Source organism: Lichenostomus cassidix, chromosome 4 (assembly GCF_008360975.1).
Source record: "Lichenostomus cassidix isolate B80296 chromosome 4, HeHo_3.0, whole genome shotgun sequence".
In the NCBI taxonomy this organism is placed as follows: domain Eukaryota; kingdom Metazoa; phylum Chordata; class Aves; order Passeriformes; family Meliphagidae; genus Lichenostomus; species Lichenostomus cassidix.
Genome location: NC_139484.1, coordinates 62,477,246 through 62,498,055, shown reverse-complemented (window position 1 = coordinate 62,498,055; position 20,810 = coordinate 62,477,246). Strand labels below are relative to the sequence as shown.

Here is a 20,810-nt window from a genome sequence, read left to right as displayed (position 1 = left end):
TTTCTTCTAACACAACTACATTGGTCTTAACAAAAATACCAAAACAATTCCAGCAAAGCTTCATTTCCCAAAAAATATTTCCATCACCTCTAGTGGTAACTTAGCTTTCTCTAAGTATGCACAACATGAGCCCAGCTGCAATGTGTGTGTTGTGTAAACCCGGTGAGACTCTGCTGAAGTCAGCAGATGTGGTGTGAATTTGCAGTGCTTTCTTGGAATGAAGAACTTTGCCTTCTATTTATCACACACTTCCCTGCTAAAGAAACACCCTTAAAATGGCTTTCACATTTTCAGTAAATGCTTTAGAAAAAGAAACAAAAGAGACCATCAATTACCAGGGAAAAAAAAACCAAAATACCTTCCTATGCAATGGCAGAAATAGCCTGTAATCCAAGTTTTGCTGTTACACTGACACAAAGTTGGACTCATCCTGATCTTGTCCTTAACATGACTGCTCACTCAGTCACTCTAATTTAAACAGGCAGCAGAAAGCTGTTCTCATGCAAACAATATACAAATCTGCCATGAATTGGTAATACTCAGCTTAATTTGACAGCCATTCATACCATCAGACAAGTATTGATAATAAATAAAGATAAAGAATGAGAAACTTGTGTTTAAGTCCTAAGCAATTAATAACTAAAGACAGACACAGGCAGATGAAATCTGTCAGCACGTGGAAAGGATCCACTAATTGCATTGCACGTAAGTTGCAAAAGTAGACAGCTTGTACTGTTTCGTTTTTCAGAAAAACAAACTTATAAGAGAGTTTAAAATGATGATGCTTATCTGTGGTTGCAGCTCCCCCTTGAACAGGACAATGCCACACCTGCCAGGCACCTTTCAGGTGTCCTACCTCTGCTCCACAACAGTCAGGTGACTTTCCTGTTGACTTAACTTCCTTTTCTTTAATGTCTCTAAGGCTGAGCTTTCCAACATAAGTCCCATTCACGTTTAATCTCTACCTCTATTTAACTTGTCAAGGCTCTAATAAATGAAGAGAGCACTCTTGGCCAAAGGTTTTCCTCTGATCTGCTTGGTGGGAACAGGCTTAGGGAAGTGGATATAAACTCCAAATGACACAGCTCTCACTTGGGAGGATGCAGGCACTCCAGCCACACAGCACACCCACCACAGAGCCACGGAAAAGACCTCTGAGATCTTCCAGTCCAACCTAAGACCCAACATCATCACCATGGCTCTGAGTGCCACATGCAGCCTCCCCTCAGACACCTCCAGGGAAGGGGACTCCTCCGCTGCACCCCTTCAGACTGAGGCAGAGTCCAGCTCCCACCTCAGCCTTGACTGAGGGTCACAGTTAACCCCTGGGAGAAGGAGGAGAACAGCCACATGGTGAAAATGACCACCTAAGTAGGTTAACTAAAAGCAATTTTGAGGACTGCAAGAGTCTGGGATGCTGTCACCACATTCTCCTCTAACCTTGGAAAGGGACCACTTTAGAGAGTCACTCTGCATTTTTTTTCAGGAGCAGGAACTTTTGGCCCCCAGGGAACTTTTGGCTTTGTGTCTGAGGCCTAATTCACTAGTGCAACTTACCCTGGCACAAATCCCATAAATACCCTTTAAATGAAAGTGCAAGACAAATGATGGGACAAGAGCCGACCCTGGCCAGAAACACCATAAAGAAAGGCTCTAACTGCAGTGGTTCAGAAACATTGCTTCTATTTGACCAGACCTTCATCCCTTTTTTCCTTGCAACCCTTGGTGTCCTCACTACTCACAGCTCCAGAGCTGACTTCCAGCCACCAGGACTTTCCCTTCTCTCCCTTCTGTCATGCCCTGACAATCTCTGACCCTCACCCACCCGCAATGCCCCATCTCACACACATTGCACCCCAGCCCTCCCCACCTTGTGTGTTCCACCTGCCATGTCACACCCTGCCCAGCCGCCACCAACCCAGTCCCTCACAGCTCCACTGCCACACTCCAGACCACTCACTCAGCACACAGAACAAAGCACAAACCCCTCCCTGCCTCAGCTGCCAGTTTTCCCTCCCCCAACCTCCACACCAGCAGCCATTCATCTGAAAAAAAGTCACCTTTGAAGCCAAAACCCGTTTGGGGCCTGGATGCTGGGAAGCAGGGGCCTTTCCTGTCCGTGCTGCCCAGACACTCCGGCAAGCAGCACTATCTCAGCTTGGCTCCCTCCTCAGCCCCAGACAAACGTGGCTTCGCTCTTGACTTGCTATTTAAAACCTGTCCCAAGATTGGCACACGGAGGTTTCAGATTAAGGAGCTGGAGCCATCGGCGGGCAGGCGGTGTCCCTGTCCCCTGCGCAGTGCCAGCTGCCCTCGCAGTGGAGCTCCTGCCTCCTGTGTGTCACACCAACTCATTTATTTACTGGTGGCTTTGTCTTACTGTTTAATTTAAGGAAAATCATTCCCTAAAACACATCAGAAGCTCCAGCTGCAGGGGAGTGGAGGCTCAGTCGGATATATTGCATAAATTTAAGGGTTTATTGCATTTACACATCCCCTCTCAGCACACTTTACCAGAATAGCTCTTTATCTGCAGACACGCCTCGTTGACCCAGGCTGAACGTGGAGCCTGTGCCGAGGTGAACAGCAGAACTGAAACCACTTGGCTCCCTGAGTTGTGTCCCTCCTCCCAGCCTGCTCCCTCAAGAGCCCACAGCTGCCCAGCCCACTGCCCAGGGCACTGAAAGCCTCCCCCATCCAGAGCTTGGCATGAGGTGGGTGTTTTGTTTCACGTGCAAGTTCAGAGGTTTTGAAATTCAGATGGAATTGGAGCAGCAGCAACACCTGAAGTGTGGAAATTGTCTTAAAAGGAAGATCTTATTTTCCTTCAGAAAATAATGGACCTGTTGGAGCCAGTCCAGAGGAGGCCACAAAGATGCTCAGAGGGCTGGAGAACCTCTGCTGTGGAGACAGGCTGGGAGAGCTGGGGACATTCAGCCTGGAGAAGAGAAGGCTCCAGTGAGACCTTCCAGCAGCCTTCCAGTACCTAAAGAGGACTTACAAAAAAGAATCTTGCACAGGAGGATGAGCAGAACTATGAAACAAACTGGCCATGGTTCCACAGGAGATTGATTTGAGGGCCAGGAATCCCCAAGGGCAGGTCACACCAAGCTTTACACAGGTTTGCACAACAGTAAGTGAGCAGACACTTTAAAATCAGGGTTTATTTATTGCATAGGGAAACATGGGTTTGGGGCACCAGCAGTCCAGGTATACTTGTCAGGAGTCTCCTCTTTACAGCTCACAGCTGCACTCTTGCTTTCTGTGGCAAACCAGCACCAAAGGAGCATCATGATGGTGACATCATTTAATACCTTTGCATTCTTAGCACACCTGGCCAAGAAAAACAGCAGGCATTTTATGTTGATTTGAGATGCAGGTGAAGAGTCCAATGCTCCCAGGATTTAGTTGTATTGCAGGCTGAGAAGCCTGGGGACATCAGTGCTGGGTAGAGGAAAAAAATAGTCAGCAAGAGGATTAACCTAAACAATTGCAAGAGGATTGACTGGTGGACCCTGGGTGATAAAAACCAGGCGCAAAACACAAAATTACTTTAACACTCAGAAACAATTCAAAAAACCCCACAGGAACATGGGCAGACATTTATGTCATCCTTGTGTGAGCACAAGGCAGCAACGTGCAGATGGTGAACAGCTCAGGATGTAACCATCTGAAGGGCTGAAGTGACAACCCCAAAGCTGCTGATGGGAAGAGACTCAACCACAGCGGGTGCAGCCTCACAGCAATTTGCAGGCCCAGCTTGGTATTTCACACAGCGTGCTGTACCCTACACACCATGGGATGTGTGCTCCTTTCCACATGCCCAGTCATGGCAGCATGGCAGTGAGGTGACATCGTGTCTCAGGTGATGCCATCAAGTCACAGCATACAAAGAGAGGGGCTGGAGGCTGGAGGGACAACTTGTGGGGCTGCACCAACTTTGTTACCTCCTAAACTTGGTGCATACAAAAAACAAGTGGCTGCTGTGCAAGACGCCTGAATGAAAACAGAATTTGCATTCTAACCCTAGGAGCTGCAGTCTGTGGAAAATCCGGTCTCTCATACCTACAAGACAAGTCACACCCGAGGCTAAAAAGCTACTGTTAGGCCCAGCAGAGCTGAAACTGTGGACAGAAAATCACTGTGACCATCAAGCCCATAACCAGATGCCAGCTCTTCTGTGCCCCTTCAGAGTCAGATAAGGAGAACAGACATTAAACTCACAGCAGATCTGTGGTTTAGGGCTCCAGCCCTGAAAGAAAGGCTTTGCCTTACTTAATTTTACAGTCCAGTCATACATAAACAAAGAATACAAACTGCTTTTGAGGATTTAAAGTCTGTGAATCTCGCTGTCCATGTTAAGGTGCTTGGCTGGTGCCATCACCGGATCTGATGTGCCAGGTTGATTCTCCCCCCACCCCACCTAATGTTTTAGAAAGGGAGGGAGCAGAGGGACCAACCTCCTGCACTCAGACACCTGAGCATAGAGGCAGTGCCTTGCACCCAGGGGTTGGTTTGTAGCAAGAGTGGGAAGAAGAGAGAGAAACTTCTCTCCAGACTCACACCACCTGTCCAAGAGGTCAGTTTGCCTACAGCAATCTTGCTTCAGCACATAACACACTGGATTTGGGCTGTGAAACTTCGAGTTGCAAGACATCTGTAAAAGTAACAGCCACCAGCAAAGGAAGGGGGGAAAGTCCAGGTACCCTGCAAAATGTAACTAGCAGGAATTAAAGCGTAAAAGAAACACCCTCCGGGGTCTTCACAGAAGCTATAAACCCAAGCAACTGTTTTGCCAGGTGTTACTGTGCAGCGCCTGCTGTTAAAGCGACTCTTTGCTGGCACCTCGCCTGTCTCATCTTCCCTGTGCCCCTGAGCCCACTGGGCAGGCAGTGCTGAGCTGGGCAGCCGGGGAAGTTATTAGCCAGCCCTGCTCGGCAAGGGCTGCGCTGGCGCCAGGCTTTGAGCAGCTGAATGAAGTGTTGTCATTTCCCAGCTGGGAGTGGGAAAGAGCACGGTGCCGCTTCCTGATGCTGTTATTTTATTTTGCAGCAGCTTCCCCTTCCCGCTGTCTGAATGTCACAGATTACTTCACTGCTGTGCGAGCCTGGGAGGGGGGAGCAGAGGGGGAAGTGAAAAATCTGGCAAGTGCTTCCCAAACTGCCGGCATCCCCGATGCCCCAGCGGCTGCACAGAAACCAGCGGCTGGAAGGGATGGGTGGCAAGTTCACCTTTCGGTAGGCAAGAGCTATACACAGGTCAGTAACACACCTGCCAGGGTCTGCAAATACCCACAGACCCCACTCATTCCCATCTATTTAACCCTCTGCACTAAGGCTGGGGATGTCTTGCTGGCTCAGGAAATATAAGCCCCGGGCTGCTTTTTGGAGCCTGTCAGCAGTGCTCTTTTGTCAAGCAGAGGCCTTCCTGTCAAGTGATACAAAGTGCTTGCTCTCCTTTTCCCCTTGGGATCCGCGAAGGCTTCCTCCCGCAGCAGCCCCAGCCTTTGTGAGCCCGCGGGAGCAGGGCAGCTGGCAGCACTCCCGAGAGCCTGGCAGGGAGACCACTCTGCACAGCCCTGGAGATCACCCCTGCACTGCATGCAAAGGGCCTGGGCAGGGGAGGCAGTGGGAAATTCTGGGGATGAAGCTGGAGAATGGCAGAGATCACCAGTGAGGGTGATCAGAACAAGTGCAGCAGCCCCATGATTTCATACAGCTTACAGAGAGCTCCTTCCCACAGCAGGACTAAGCTGTCCAGCCAGGGCTGGACTGAAGCACTCAGAGAAATAACACAAATAACTAAGAATAAGAAACAAACGAGACATGGCATGATTTCCCCAATGATGCTACACAGCTACAGCAGCAGCAGTGAGAACATCAAGTTCTCTGGCATACAAGAGACGTCTCTTTCGCCAGAGCATCCTTGTCTTCACTTATCTCAAAAATTTTACCTGGCTCTGCCCCTGTTTTGGGGAATTGGCTCCACATCTGCAAATTTACACAGCTGGGGCAATCTGATACAGCTGGGGTAATCTAATGCTGACCTATGATGCTGTCACTAATAGGTAGATCCATGTTCTCTTTCCCTTGCTGCTTGGTTTAGTGGAAGGTCTTCCCTCTGTGCCTTGGATCTGGAAAGCAGGGACAACAGTGCCAACTACCCCAGTAAAGCATCTCAAGACTTCTCCACTACAAGGTGGAGAACACCCACTAATGTCAGTAGGACTATTGCCTGAATCAGGCAGCACTCCAAGCCCAGAGGGTAGGCTGAGGCTACTAAAATCATCCTTTGTTTTCAGACAAAAAGAAGATGTAAATAAAAGTATTCTCCTTAACTCATTCATTCTGAACAAAGTGGAAAGTGCTTTCTTCAGTATGCAAACACAAGAAGGAGAATTAAGCAGCAGAGATTGGGGCAGCATGGAATGCCATCTCGACAGTCTTGTTTGCAGGTTCCCCCCAGAACTGTCATGTCAGAAACAACTGTCATATCTGTAACATCTAGTAAGTTGTGTATTGTCAGCAGCAATTAAATTTAAAACATTTGCAGTCTTTAAGTTTATAGAGCACGCTGAAATCACTGCAGAAAATGCAAAATGTCAGACTTTATGGCAAAATTAGTGTCCCAGGAAAGGGTTCTCCTCTGATTGCAATGGAGGTCCTGAATCACATTCTCCAAGGGAGGAGCAGAGCAGGGCAGGGCAGCAAGCAGGTGGGACCACTTCCCTCAGTAGCAGTACCAGCTTGTGGAGGCTGAAAGTAGCAGTTTTAAACACTGCCAGCTCCAGGCCAAAGGACAGACAACACTTGGCAGTGCACAGCCCTGCTCCATAGCAATTCAGGCTAGGAAGCACCCACCAGGACACAGCCACGCAGAGTTTGAGCAGACAGGTTGCATTAAATCCCACGTGAACATGCAGCCTCAGGCTCTGATGTCTGGGCTGAGTGAGTGTAACTCTCCACTGATCCCTGGGGTGATGGGAAAAACACTATCCTCACACCCCTCCAGGCACAAAGAAAATCTTTTCGTTCTCACTTCTTTTTCACCCCTCTTAGAGTGATGGCATTCCTCACCAGCTCTAATCAGCACACACACTCTCCCAATTTGCCATTTAATACCGTCACACAAAACTGCTGCGTGACCCACTTTGGGTTATTATGTGCAATAATTATAAGGCACCGCAGTCCCGGTCTGCCAGGCTCCAAGAGGCTTTCTGCAAGGGCATTCACTCAATTCCCCCTTCCTGTGGACTCTCAGCTACATGCCTGGGAGATGGACAGCATTTCTCTCCATCACATCCACCCCCACCTCCACTTAATTTCATGCTTGGACTGTGACTACACTAACAGGGCATATCGAGTTTCTCCCTCGTACACTGATTAAACCGACATGGTGCTTTGCACAGTCTTTCACGGACTCCTTATCTCAGTAACAAGAGGGAGGAAAAAGCACAAGGACAACTCTGAGCAAAGCAACACTGTCTCCTTTCCTGGCACTGGCAGAAGTCTCTTTGGGAAATGCTGTGCACCCTCTGTCAGGAAGCTGAAAGAGAAAAGCTACGACAGCTCAAGGGCTTGTCAGGGCAGGCCGGTTCTGGTAAGTGGGAAATTCTGGAGGTCTCTTTAACTACATTTTCCAACCTTTTCAATGTATTTTTCAGCTGTATCAGATTGAGGAGGTGGGTAGAGATCAGAGACTCGGAGAGGTGTTGTTTCAGAAATCAACTCTGCTTGTGGGAGCTCTGCAAGAGATGCTCAGGAATGGGCAGTGCCCTGCCTTACCACACTGCATGCCTGTGGCAACCAGGATCATGGCTATGGTTGCAGAGCACTGAAGCCACAGCTGGAGTGCTGTCACTTTCCATCAGTCCAAAATTCACCAGTTCAGTTTTAACCAAATTATTTTTCCCAATACTGTCTTGTCTTCCAGGCTTTGGTGTTGTTGAATGTAACCTAGAAAGTTTACAACGCTTTACTGGTGAAACATCTTGCTCCAGGACTAAAAAAAAAATACGTAAAATATGAAATGGAGGATTATAATCTACTCCCATTCCTTTGCTTTTTCAAAAGGTCATAAAAGAAAGGAATATTCCACAATAACTGCAGAGGAAATTGCCACCATACCAGGATAAATCAATGGCAGAGCCATGGATAGAAGCAGGGATGGGAGACAGCTCTCCTGGCTTTAGGGCCTTGAGTCACTCCAAATATAAGATGTCCAGAGCAGCACAAGACACACCAGCTCACACCAGCTGGCACATAGGACACTGAACCTGTGGGACACCTATATTCCTACAGATGAACAGAGGCTTGGGCAGAAGTCCCCATGTACCAGTTAACTGTGTTTGGAACAGCAAAAAATAGCCTGGATTTCCACAATGCAGCTGTCCACGTTCAAGCTAGTTCCCTTCAGCTCCCTGTACAAGTACAGAGAGACTCTGCTCATCTCATTCTAGTGCAGGCACTGAGGATGGGTCAGATTCCCACACCAGGTCTCAGCCCACAGCCCAGCACACTCTCACCACTGTTTGACAGGCTCTTCAGGCAGCAACAGAGCACCTAGTGCACACACTGTCAAATAAGGATGGCCCCAAGTCAAAGACTTCCTCAGTCCTAGGATCTGAAGCTGTAAGAGACCTTTGGAAAAGGCATTACTTTGCTTTTCTCTCCTGTCTTGTTCTTGGGTTTGAGCCAACTACATTACTGCTTTGGTACCTTAAGACAGACTTTTCACTCCTCATGGGCTTGTGAAGCACTCACAGCTCCTTTCAGCTCCTACTAGAACCATTCAACACCTTTGCAAGTTCCTGGGTTTCTCAAAGGAGCCAGCCCAGCATCTGCAGAGCCAATTATAGGAGAGCACAACACAAGTATAAAAGAACAGACTCTGTTTCCAACCCACACATTAGAGGCTTTGCTTAGAGAACTTCCAAATCTATCACAGGCTTACTAGCTGCCTTCAAATCCCATTGCCACAACCCTTGTGAAGAGGGTAGCACCTGGAAAAGGAATGACAGTGGATTTCAGAGGTGAATTGATTACCTGGACGCACCACAGTGATGCAAAGGCTCAGCTTTTCCAGCAGATCCTTTAATTGTCACAAAAAGCTGTGTTGACTTGTTCCACTCACAGAGACCCACAGGTGACATGTACAGTTTACACCAGGCTGTTTTCAGGAGGATAGTTCCTTGTTTGGCTTGGGTTTTTTGATGGCACCACGGAATTGCAGCTGATACCACTACTGAGTGGAGCTAGGTTTTCCTTACAGATAGATGGGCTGCTGGAAAGTGCTTTCACATACTCACATAAACAAACACACACACGTGCACGCTGAGTTTGGCTGGGCTGGTTAAAACACCACAGCACTTATTGCTCCTTGAGGCCTATGAGTTCACTTCCAGGCTCCTGGCCAGCTCGGAAATCACATAACCCACGTGAGCAGCAAGGTTGTAAGGAGACATTTGTCAAGAAAAAAATAGTTCCTGAGTGCTGTTCCCTGCAGAACACATCTCAGCAACCCTGAAACCAAGATAGCAACTAGTCAACACTTTGGGGACTATCCTTGGTGAGGTCGGCCAAAAATGGCTGCCCACCATCACGAGTGAGAAGGCTGCCCTGCTGAGGATAAAGGAGAAAGCACCTCCTAGGCCTGGCTCTTTTTTGCAGAGAAGCAGAGAAAATTTTAGTCATGTTCTAGTGCTTTTATGTCAAGTGGCATAAAAGGGATGCAAATCATTCATGCTGTCTAGAAAAGACAGCAGAGCACAGGGCACCTTTCAAGGAAGCACCAGCCAGGGCACATTGCAAACACCAGCCCAAGGAACAAAAGGAGGATGCCAGGTAACCAAAGGATGACACACTGAAGAGGCATGGAGCAGCAGTCCATGGCCCTACGTGGTCCACAGGCTTCCTCATTTACAGACTTCCTTCTAAAGACTGCACACCACCACAGGTATCTTTCCTCCAGCAGAGTAACACACAATGGACAGACAGCAAGGCAGAGAAATGAGTCTCAGAGCTTAATATTGATACAAGGTCCTTTTCCCCAAACTGTGCTGGCCCTTCAAAAACCCTTCCCACTGAGTTCTCTCTCTCCAGCACCTGATCCACCAGCTTCAGCTGGATCACAATGGGGTGAGAATTGGTTCTGAGACATAAGGGGGGGATTAGGCCACCTTGTCAGGCCAAATTCAGATAACTCACAAGCACATGCCATCACTGGGGATGGGAATGGGGACTTGGCCCTTCATATGGGGATGAAATTTGTGCTTAAGACAAGGTAAAGTCAGGGCAAACCCCTCGTGCATCATGGTGTAGCAATCTGCATGAAAACACAGCTATTGATATAATCAGGTTTCCCATCCCTAACATTCATCTTGTTCTTCTCTTGTTTTAATTTTTGCTGATAAGAGGTAGCTCATTATTCGGGGGGAAGGGGAGGCTGCCTGTGTTTTTTTCACATTAAATTGTGGCAGCGGTGCACAGAGAAGCACGGCACTTCCCCTCTCTCTCCGGGTAAGCTGCAGCACAAAGGCTTGGGGCTGATCTCACATCCTCTCCAACAATTAAAAGTCAAGGCCAGCAGCACAGCCAAAACTTGACACGCTCTTTTAGAGAACAAAGGTCACTAGATTGAAGTCTTCACTCCCTGCTTTGGCTGAAGCAGCATGAAACATCCTCTTCAAAACCTAAGGCAGTTGAATCTTTATCAGGTGATGATGGCTTTTTGGAGAATAAAGACAACTGACCTCTGTGTCTTCCCTCCTACTGTTCCACAAGAAACCTTCAGGCTGCCTAATTAGTATAAATCATTTTCCAGTAAGTGCTCCTGCCCCATGACGGCCTCATCAGACACCAGGTCCAGAGATAAAGCTTTGATGGCCGCGATAGCAGCGCTGGGAATGACGGCTGAAGGAAGCCAGAAGCCGGACGGTCACAGCCATGGTTGGCCCCAGCTCCCCGAGGAGCAGAGTGGGCTGAGATGGTCACTGCAGATGTGCAGGTGTGACCTCCACAGCCAGCAGACAGGGCCTGGAAAGGACAACAGCTGGGCAGGAAATGAGCTAGAGAAAGGCTACATTGGAAACCTCAGTGCTTTTGCACAAATACTGTTTTTTGGAAGATTAAATGAAATAAAAAGTCATTACATGGTTAAATGGGTAACTTCATGGCTACAGTCATAAAGCTGACAGAAGCCAGAGCAGCCACAGGGAGGCCCTGTCCAAGCCTGACAGCATCAACACCCTCCCAAGAATGAGGCTTCACTAAGTAATTTGGTTTGGGCTAATTTAAAATCAATCTTCAGAGCATGTTGCTTGGTGAGCCCAGGAGTCCCACTCTTGGAAGAGTCCAAATGATAGACTAATAGGCTAACAGTCAGCCATCTTCTTGCCCATCATGGAGTAGGACTAAAAATCCATCCCAGACTGTTTGGAGGTCTCTCCTGCCTGCTGTCCCTTCTTAATGCTTCCTGCTTCGCCCAGCACACTGAAATCCTTACACAATTCCCAGGTAACCTCCAACTTGAGATTTTGTGTGGCTGGTGAACAAGGCCTCACATGGGCCCAACTCCACCTTATCTGGTCAAAACAAGGATGACCCAAGAGGAGAACCTAAAATGGTAGCCTGAAATTGCCATGGATTTCATCCTATTCCTTCCACTGCTGCAGACAGGCTCTGGGAGTGCAGACACACTTCAGATCACTTCTAGCATAGCTCTTGTTCCAGCAGAAAGCCTTGCCACCATCTGTCCAGCAGACAGGGAAAACCCTCACAAAAAGGGTATTTTTAGGAGGTGTTTCCTCCTATCAATCTGAAGAGTAAGTGGCATTTCCCTATCATTAGCCCAACAAAAATAGAAAGCACAAGGCAGCACAGCGTCAGACCTCTCACTTCCATGAAGAACTCAAAGGCCTGGACTCTTCCACACTTGGGCTCAGATTGCAAAGATGAAACCAAGAAACCCCCAAGAGCCCTAAAAAAGCATTTGGATGCCCCTATGAACGTGGAGAGATCTAAGTTCAAAGCAACAGTACAGCAAAAATCAAACTGACTCCTTCCTCTCCTCATTGTGTGGTCACTCCAGTGTGGTGAGAAGGAAGATTCAGGTCATTAAATCACCAGCAAAGGTTTTGTTGCATTACTTTCCAGTAGTGCAATGAGTCTGACTGGCCCAGTGCAGGCAGAGAAGAGTGAGATGGCAGCAGACAGCCAGCAGCAGGAACGGATGCAGGGAGAGAAAGGCCTCCAAAACAAAACTCAACGGAAAATACCATTTTTATATGAAACAGCCTCTGTTGACAAATAGTTCTTTGTCCCAACACAAAGAGCATGCTTCAGGCATGAGTTGCTAAGACAGAATTTCCCTCATGCAATTCCCTGCTCAAGATTTGCTGCAGAAGACAGTACTACCTCCATATGCCCTACCTGCTCTGGGGATAAGACAAAACATTTCCAGCTATGTCCTCACACAAATGAGTTCTCCATTTCATGCATTGATCTACTACACTGTTGCCAAGACAAACTCAAAACCTTCCTCCAATCCCACTGAAGTCAGAGGGGCTGCACTGCTGGGACTCAGAGAAAACCACTCCTCTCCTCAAAGCCTCACCTGTGTTAACTGAGGCCCAGAAAACATTTGATAAAACATGATGTAGCTTTTATCACCTTTTTGACACCTTAAATTCCAGTGTGTAATTTTAGTTTTAAAAACTGTGCCCCTCAAAAAAAAATCTTAAGTGGGGGGGAAAAGAATCCCAGACTTTATTCTGTTTTCTTTCAAGGGATACCAAAAATATTCTAAAAGATGGCTTGATGTAACAGAATAAATTGTATTTTAATACAATTCTGGGATCAACTCATTTAGTACTGTTAGGATTCTCCATCCAAACTAATCCCAAGAAAACTGGATTCAGATTTATCAGACATTAATTACCTATATTAAAAAGAAATAATTTCACCTCTTCCTAAAAAAGTGATTAAAAAAATTGATAAAGAAGTCATAATGGATGAACACACATATACATTCACCCTGCTCCTCACTAACCACAGCCCCTAACAGGAGATAATGGAAGCTGCTTTCAAATGAAATGTCTAAATGGGCCTAGAGCTTGTTTTCTCCAAACTCAGCCAGGCATTACTGCTGCCACAGCCACTTTCAATCAAGCTTTTACTGCAAAGGAAAACAAAGGAAGAAGTTAAATCCATGGGAGATTTCCAATGAATACTTAAAAATCTTTTCATGGGACAGAGTGAGGGAACTCTGTACCAGCAATGACCTCAGAAATCTTGTGAGTTCACTCCATTGCAGGCTGTTCCCTCTCTCCACTAGATTTTAATTAGCTAATTCAAGGCCTTGTATGGAGGAGGAAAGAGTAGTGCTTAAGCAGCAGAAAGTTCAGCTGAATTTGCTGTGTGCTTGGAATTTAATAGACAAATACCAAGATCCTTTTGGGGACCGTCATTTCCCACAGTTAAAGGTGGACATACAGCCACTTGGAGCCTTTCAAAGGACCAGGGACACAAACTATGTGCCCACAGCCCAAAATTTTGATATTTTCTTATATCAAAAATATGCCCACATTTGTGTGCCATCCTACACCTTCCATGGGAAGAGGTTCTGCCACACTGTCCCCACACAAATTTGTGACTGTGCAGACACACAACACACACCCAAGGCATTCTCCGTGTGCCTTTTTCTCCCCCCTGCAAGCTCTTTTCACCCGCCTGAGGAACAAAGCCAGCAGCTGAAAGATCCAGCAAAAGTGCCTTGTTACGCCAAAGAAAGAGATACTTTAACTCAGCTGTCAATAAGTTTTGCCCATTTACATGTGTGCGGAACACTTTGAATAAATTACGTTTCCAGGATTTAGCTCCACAACAGTGGCTTAACAAAAGGGGACTTACAGCTCCAGGGGAGAGGAGGGGGACAAGGGGGAAACACATTCTGCACAAGACAAAATCTCTTCCAGAACCATGAGGGCAAACTGGGTTGGTGATTCTCTTTGATGAGCATGGCTTTTACATCACTTGCAGTCTATTTTCAGACACATTTTCTGCATTTGCATCAAGCACAGAGAGTCACTTCCACATATGGTCTCTGTGGGGGTGAGGATGGGATGGTTTTGCTTTTTTAATTACAGACACAGCAAAAGTAAAAACAATGGGGGAACCATGGGGCACTGCTGATGTCAGGTGGAGATGTGCCCCTTGGGGAACTGATTTTACTCAGAGAGTCAAATCTGCTGTTCCAGCTTTTAGCAAAACCAGCAGCCAACAGAAGCGCTTACAAGACACTGGCTGGGGTTTGCATCTTATTTTAAATATGCACACATGTGTCCCCAGGTGACTGCTCCAAAGAAAATTTATCTGTGGGGAGCAAAAGAGAGGAGCATGCAGTCTGTTACATCACCATAGGGCAGGAAAAGCAGCTTTCTCATGGATCAGTCCTCCTACACCAGGGGAATCACTTCAGCATTTTGCTAAGCAAGACACCCTAAAGAGGAATAACTCACTGGGGTAAAAATCACTGGGGCTTGTTACAAAAAAACATTTAGGAAATTAGCTTTCCTGCTTATTGAGAGAAGACTACCAGATATGAGTTTCACCTCTATCCTTTACTTGCCTGCAGGGAAATAATCATATTGAGAGATGCTAGAATAGATTTAATCAAGCACAGATTTGTGCACCCATAAGACACCCAGCAGATGAAGCTCCCAGCTCTGTGCCAGGCAGGACAGACCAGCCATCAGGCACACGCTGATCTTCACATCCTTCAAATTGTAATGCCATGAAATAAGGCCTGGCCACCTTCCAGGGCTGCACTGGTCACTGACTTTAATAAAAACAAGTGAAGTAAAATAGATCCATGAGGCTGAAAGCCCAGGAAGGTTCCCCACAAAAACAGCAACTGAAAATATCCCCAGCTGACAGGCTCCACTGTGCTTCGATGACAGCAGCTTGGGATGGGAAGCCAGAAAGAGCTAAAGACTACCTGACCTCCCTCCTCACAGGCAGCAAACATGAATTCCTGACCTCCCTGATATGAAAACCAAATACACTGAAAGCAAGAGAAAAGGAAACCACCGACCTCACAGCTTCGTGTTTAATATCAATGGGAACATGCAGAACCTTTCTTCACTGCTTCAAACAAACGAGTGACTCATTCCCTTCCAAGCAGCAACCCTCACAGCCACTGCCAGCCAAAGAAACAACGTGGAAAAAAGAAAAATCCATGTCAATTAGGTGAGTTCTCTGCCCCCAGAACCCACCAGCTTGACAAATGATACAGGGAAACTTTTGAAAAATTTCTCATCATCCAAAACAATCTTTCTGCAATTGCCACCCTGAGCCAGTAAAAACCACTGCCAGAAGCGTGCCGATTTCCATGCTCCTAATCTTATCTGTGGAAGAGGATCCAGGGCATCAATTTCACTGATGTTTCCAGGAAGAGAAGCCCTAATCAAGCATTTCTGCCCATGAGTAACAGACAAGGAATGTCTCCACTTGGCCAGCAGTAGCCTGTGAAAAATTAAAAAAACATTGTAAAATCGGCTTTGGAAGCAGAGAGAGCTGAGGGGGTGATTCCTGTCTTATCTCCACCAGCACAGATGCTGCAAGGGCAAGGCTGACCCACAGACAGCTGTCACTTCAAGACAGCCTAACCAAATCCACAAGGGAATGGGTCTACAATGCTGGATGGTCATCACCTGAAATGGAGCTCTCTGCTAACGGATGGGTTTTTTTCTTAATTAAGAGAGTTGTAATAATCACTGATTTTCTTAAAGCTTCAGCTGCTGTGCAATGCAGAAGTTGCAGTCCAGGAACACCCATGTTTTTTAGAGAACTCTGAACATGCCCCAGAAATACTCAATGAATCAGGTATGAACCTGAGACTAACCAGATCCAGACTGGGGACTGGAGCTAACCCTTTAGCTCTGGAAAGCACCCAGTGGGCCAGGTTGACTTTTTACCAGAGAATACCCCTGAAAAAGAAATGCAAATGTTAACAAGCTCTTCATGCCAACTGGGTCTGCTCATTCCCAACCAGACCCCACTCTCTGCATGGTTAGCAGAGAGTACTGCATCTGCCAGGAATCATTGCTAATGTTGGAGTGCCTGCTCCTAAGCAAGTAAAAGCACCTCCCAGTGCATATGTGCATGCAGGTTTTGCCATGGCACTTCTTAGGGATCTGACAACACACAGCAAAGGGTCAACAGTTCCCTCTGAAAGGCTGTGTTGATATCTGCTGCAAGATAACGCACCCTGAAGTCAAAGGAACTTACTTATTTTCTAGGCTCGTTATCAGTTGTTATTGTAAGTAAGGCAGTACTATGTCAAATGCCCCTTCGTTCTGACCTTCCCATGGGCAGGACCCACTAAGATCTCACGGAATGTGAAATAATCATTAATGCACTCTCTGGCAGGGCTAATAAATCATATAGCTCAACATCTTTTAGCAAAGCCATAAAACTGTACCAAAGACACACCAATAAACTGCACATTCGAGAACCATTCCACCCCCAGCCTCTTCCCTCACATTCCAAAAATGCAGAAAAGCAGCAGTGACGTTGGCTCTGTCCTCTAATCCCCAAATCCCCCAATTACACCGAGGGAGCTGAAGATAACACAGATTTACAGACCTACAAGGAAGCTTCTTTCAGAGGTAGAAGAAAGGTGTTCTATCAACAATCCTGGGTAATGGATTCATTTACCATGACACTTCTCCCTGTGCAGACAGACAGGCAGCACAAAGTCGACAGACATTATACCTCCCATTCAAAACCCCAAGAGAGGGGTTTGATGGTACCTGAGCCTTCTGCAACGAGCTGAATTTCATGCCATGAAGAAAAGTTTTGCCTGTGTAAGGAAATGGGCTGGCTCACATATTAATCCTTCTAACTCTCACTGAAGCTCGAGGGTGAATTCAAATTTATTGGCTTTAAATTAGCCTTTCCTTTTCCACTTCGAAGAAGCCATTCCTGATTTACACCAGAACATGCTCAAAATCAGACCCCATCAGGCCTCCTCCACCTCTAACTTTAGACACACAGGACAAGAGACACCTGAGGGGTTCCTCATCTCTCTTTATTGGAGGAAAAGGTGCTTTTAGGGTATGATGCACCTCACTGCCACACAGGTAAAGACTGGGATAAACAAATCCTGCTCTGCAGCATAGCAGGGGCTGGACAAGCTTCTCTCCCTCCCAGTGTCAGAGGAAACATTAGGGGTCTGCACAGAGCACTTTTTGTTGGTGGCTTTTTCCAGCTGCTTCCATGATTGGATGCTCCCTTTCACAACAAAGGGACTCCAGGCCATTGTGTCCATTTTCCCCAGTTCCCAAGAAGCAGGAGCTGCTCTACCAGCCCTGGATCAGGCCATGGTGAAGGCCACCAAGTCCTCTGCACGCGTCACCAGCCTTGTCAGCAAGGGCAGGATTTGCAGCAGTAATGCAGAGAGTAAAGTTTTGCTTCCAGCTCCTGATCCACCACCCACAACTCCTCCTCCTGGATCCAGCCACAGCCCCTCTGCTAAGACTCTAAAAAAAAAAAAAGTTATTTTCAGGGTCACTGTGAAATTATATTGTTTTCAACAAGCAGAACTGCCTGAACCTAATTTACTGTACATCCTGTCTGTGCTTCACAATGAAAACACCACACAAGGTTGCAGGTCAGACCTCTGAGCCCCTCCTGCTTGTGATGCTAATTCCTGCATGGTGATGAGAAAGCCCCAAGGGCTATTAATCCTTCCCACTCTGGGGTATACACTGATCACCAGGAGGAAGGAAAACCACCTCTTCCCTTAAATGCATCTAACATTACACACATAGGAGCAAGAAGCCTGTGTGTGAAGCTTCCAAACGCAGCTACTTTGCTGACAGCAACCAAAACATATCATAGGAATGTCCTTGGACATTTAACTGCAATGTGTCCTCAGGCACACCTGGCAGGGAGGAGTTGGGGGCTCTGGATATGAGTAGCTGAGGATTTTAGGTAGCTGTAGAGTGAGATAGAGCCTGTCCAGCTCTAAAAACTCAGGGGGGGGAAAAAAGCTCAGTGGGGACTTGCCTGTGATTTACCTGGAGCTTTACTTACTGGCACTGCATGCAGATATATATGAGCAGTGACTGTGGCAGCATCACCACAAGCCATCCCAGGAACTTAAATATTGCCAGGACTCAGGTCTTGGGCTCATCTGAACTAAGGTGTCAAACTCCCATTACAGTCTGCAGAGAGATGGTCAATACGGGCTCAATGTCCTACTTACCAACATTCCTATCAGCTTTGAGGTCAGCTCAGACACTGACACAGAAATTATTTCATCTGAGCTGAACACTTCTCATGCTGCCTTAGGTTCAGGCTGCAGGACAGCACTCCTGTGCCTGGTGGGGTGAGCCTCATGGAGAGGACAAAGGGGTCCCCTGGAGCACCTTCCCCACTAGCACCTACCTCCTCACCCTCGCCAGCAGCGTGGAGGCTCCCAGCCCACCCACAGACTCAATGCACCAGCGCAGCTGGATCAGAAAATACTCTGCAGACCTGCAGATGCAATGGGATTAGTTCTACCTGAGCAGCAGCACAGGGAGGGAGCCAAGCCCGTGGGTTCCTATGGACTGTCCTGATGCTCCTCACAGGCAGAAAGCAGCATAAGAGGGGAAGCAGAGAGGGGAGCCCTGCGGGCAGGCAGGAGTTTTCAGAAATGCTTTTTCATTCTCACTAAATCCTCTATCCAAACCTTTCTCTTGCGCTAAAAGTCTTTGCAAACACTAGCAAAACCTTTCCCGTTAATCTTGCTCCATCTCGCTAAAACAACACAGACTGTCTGTCTCCAGGGAAGGCTGTCACAGGATATGGGGGAGGAATCTATCATTTGTAATGTACGGAAATATAACTTACATATATCAAAGGCATTTGCTGCAAAAAAAACAAATACGCAGCAGAGGTTGGGAGGCCAAACCCTCACTGCCTTCAAGCTACTGTGCTTAGCAATCGTGTGAGCAACAGCCTGAGCAAACCCAATTAATTTGATTTGTAGATTGCACAGATTAGCAATTGTGTTCCAGTGGTAAATCCCACAAGGAACCCCTCTCGCTTACGCTCCTGTACAGCTCCTCATTTTTTACTCTAATGTGTAAAGGCACCTATCTAAATCCCTTCAATTTATTTACTGCCAGGTATGCAGCCCTGGCTTCCAACAGCACCTTCCCACCAGGATCTGGGCAGATCTCTGCAAACTTTACTTCTGAAAGCTCTCCAGCGTCTATGTCAGGAATATAAGCAAAAGCCTTGACCCTGAGGCACTGAGTGGCTCAACTGAGCTGTTTACAGTCAGTCTGGAAAACAACTACACTGTCTGTAGGACACTATTTCTGATGGGCTTCACACTGCAACCACCAGCAGTGAGTGCCAAGGCTTCTGCACCCTCCAACACTTCTGGTTTGATCCAAATTTAACATCCAACGGGGTCAGATTCAAATGTGAGACCCTTTGCATGATAACAACCCAAACGAGGGCCATCTAAGCAAAAAGAAACATCTCGCTCTGAAAACTGAAAAAAGTTGCATGACCTATTGCTCAAGTGAAAATTACTCTTTCAACTTTATGAACAGTTATCTCTCAAGTAAAAATGCCTGATGTAGAAGTATATAGTCAAAGTTGCATGAGATCCTAGTAGTGTTTGTTTAAAGCCAGAGATGTCCCTTTAAAATGAGGTCTGTGAAGCTGGAAAAAAAACAACCAAAACCAACAAAACAAATAAACCACTGACGACAGAGGGGTATGGAAAGCCTTTTTCCTTGTTTTTCAGTATTCTATCTACTAAAGAAACATGTTCTGCTGGTTACAATAAGAAAAGCAAGATTCTACTGATATTGACTGGAGTTCAATATTTCTAAAAACACGAGCACTTCATAAATACACTGAAATATTCTGTCATCGCCAGACAGAACATGCCGGTTTTCTATAAATATAGACATCTGGCAGTGGTTTCTTCTACTGCTAGAGCTTTCTGGTGTGAAGAACGCTATTTTGTAAGCAAATGCATGTTGGAAATTAATTTCATATGCAACAGGTTACATTAAAGAGCAAGAAAGATTTGCTGGGCAGAAGCGCGTAACAAAAACAGTGTTGCCATACCGCTCCTGACCCTCTTGATGAGGTTGCCTACAAGATATTGTAGGCGTAAAATATATTCTTCCAAGCATGGGAAGCTTAATTAAAGCCTGCTAAAAAATTGCACTGAAATTTGAAAAGGGAACTTAGTTTGGAGTTGTTGTTCCAGCCATGGTGAAATACTCTAGACAAAACAATGAATATTAAACATCAGTAACAGCCTGTTTGGTACAACCACCTGAGGGGTGCCACAAGCACCAGCCAGGTATATAAATTAATCCAGTCCTATAGAGCTGTGCCATGACTTTTCATCTTTCCTTTTTTTTTTTTTTTTTTAAATGAGATTTCCAGTCAAATCTATGTCCTAATCTGGCCCATGGTACAACCATCCACAGAGTTGCATTTGACAGAGGCCAAGATATGAGAAAGGAATTCTTTCCTGTGAGGGTAGTGAAGCACTGGCACAGGTTGCCCAGAGAAGCTGTGGATTTCCCATCTCTGGAAGTGTCCAAGGCCAAATTGAGGAAACAATCGAGTGGAAGGTGTCCCATGGCAGGGGGTGGAACTAGATGACCTTTAAGGTGTCTTCCAACCCAAACCAGTCTAGGATTCTATGACTTTACAAAACTAGGTCATTACAGAGTGGAGCATGGGGAGATACCTTACTTCACTAAGGGCTCACCTGGGCTACAAATGGAC

At 46.7% G+C, this 20,810-nt stretch overlaps 1 protein-coding gene across 4 annotated transcripts in view; it reads right to left on the bottom strand.

The window, feature by feature from the left end:
- FGFRL1 (fibroblast growth factor receptor like 1) overlaps window positions 1–20,810 on the bottom strand; it is a 168,231-nt gene that overhangs the window by 130,305 nt on the left and 17,116 nt on the right. Inside the window, exon 1 of one of the 4 annotated variants that reach the window (XM_085059565.1) lies at window positions 2,061–2,185. The exons of the other annotated variants lie outside the window; for them this stretch is intronic. The gene's annotated coding sequence lies outside the window, so the exon portion shown is untranslated. Of the gene's footprint in view, window positions 1–2,060; window positions 2,186–20,810 lie in introns of those variants that run through there. 4 annotated transcript variants of the gene reach the window in all.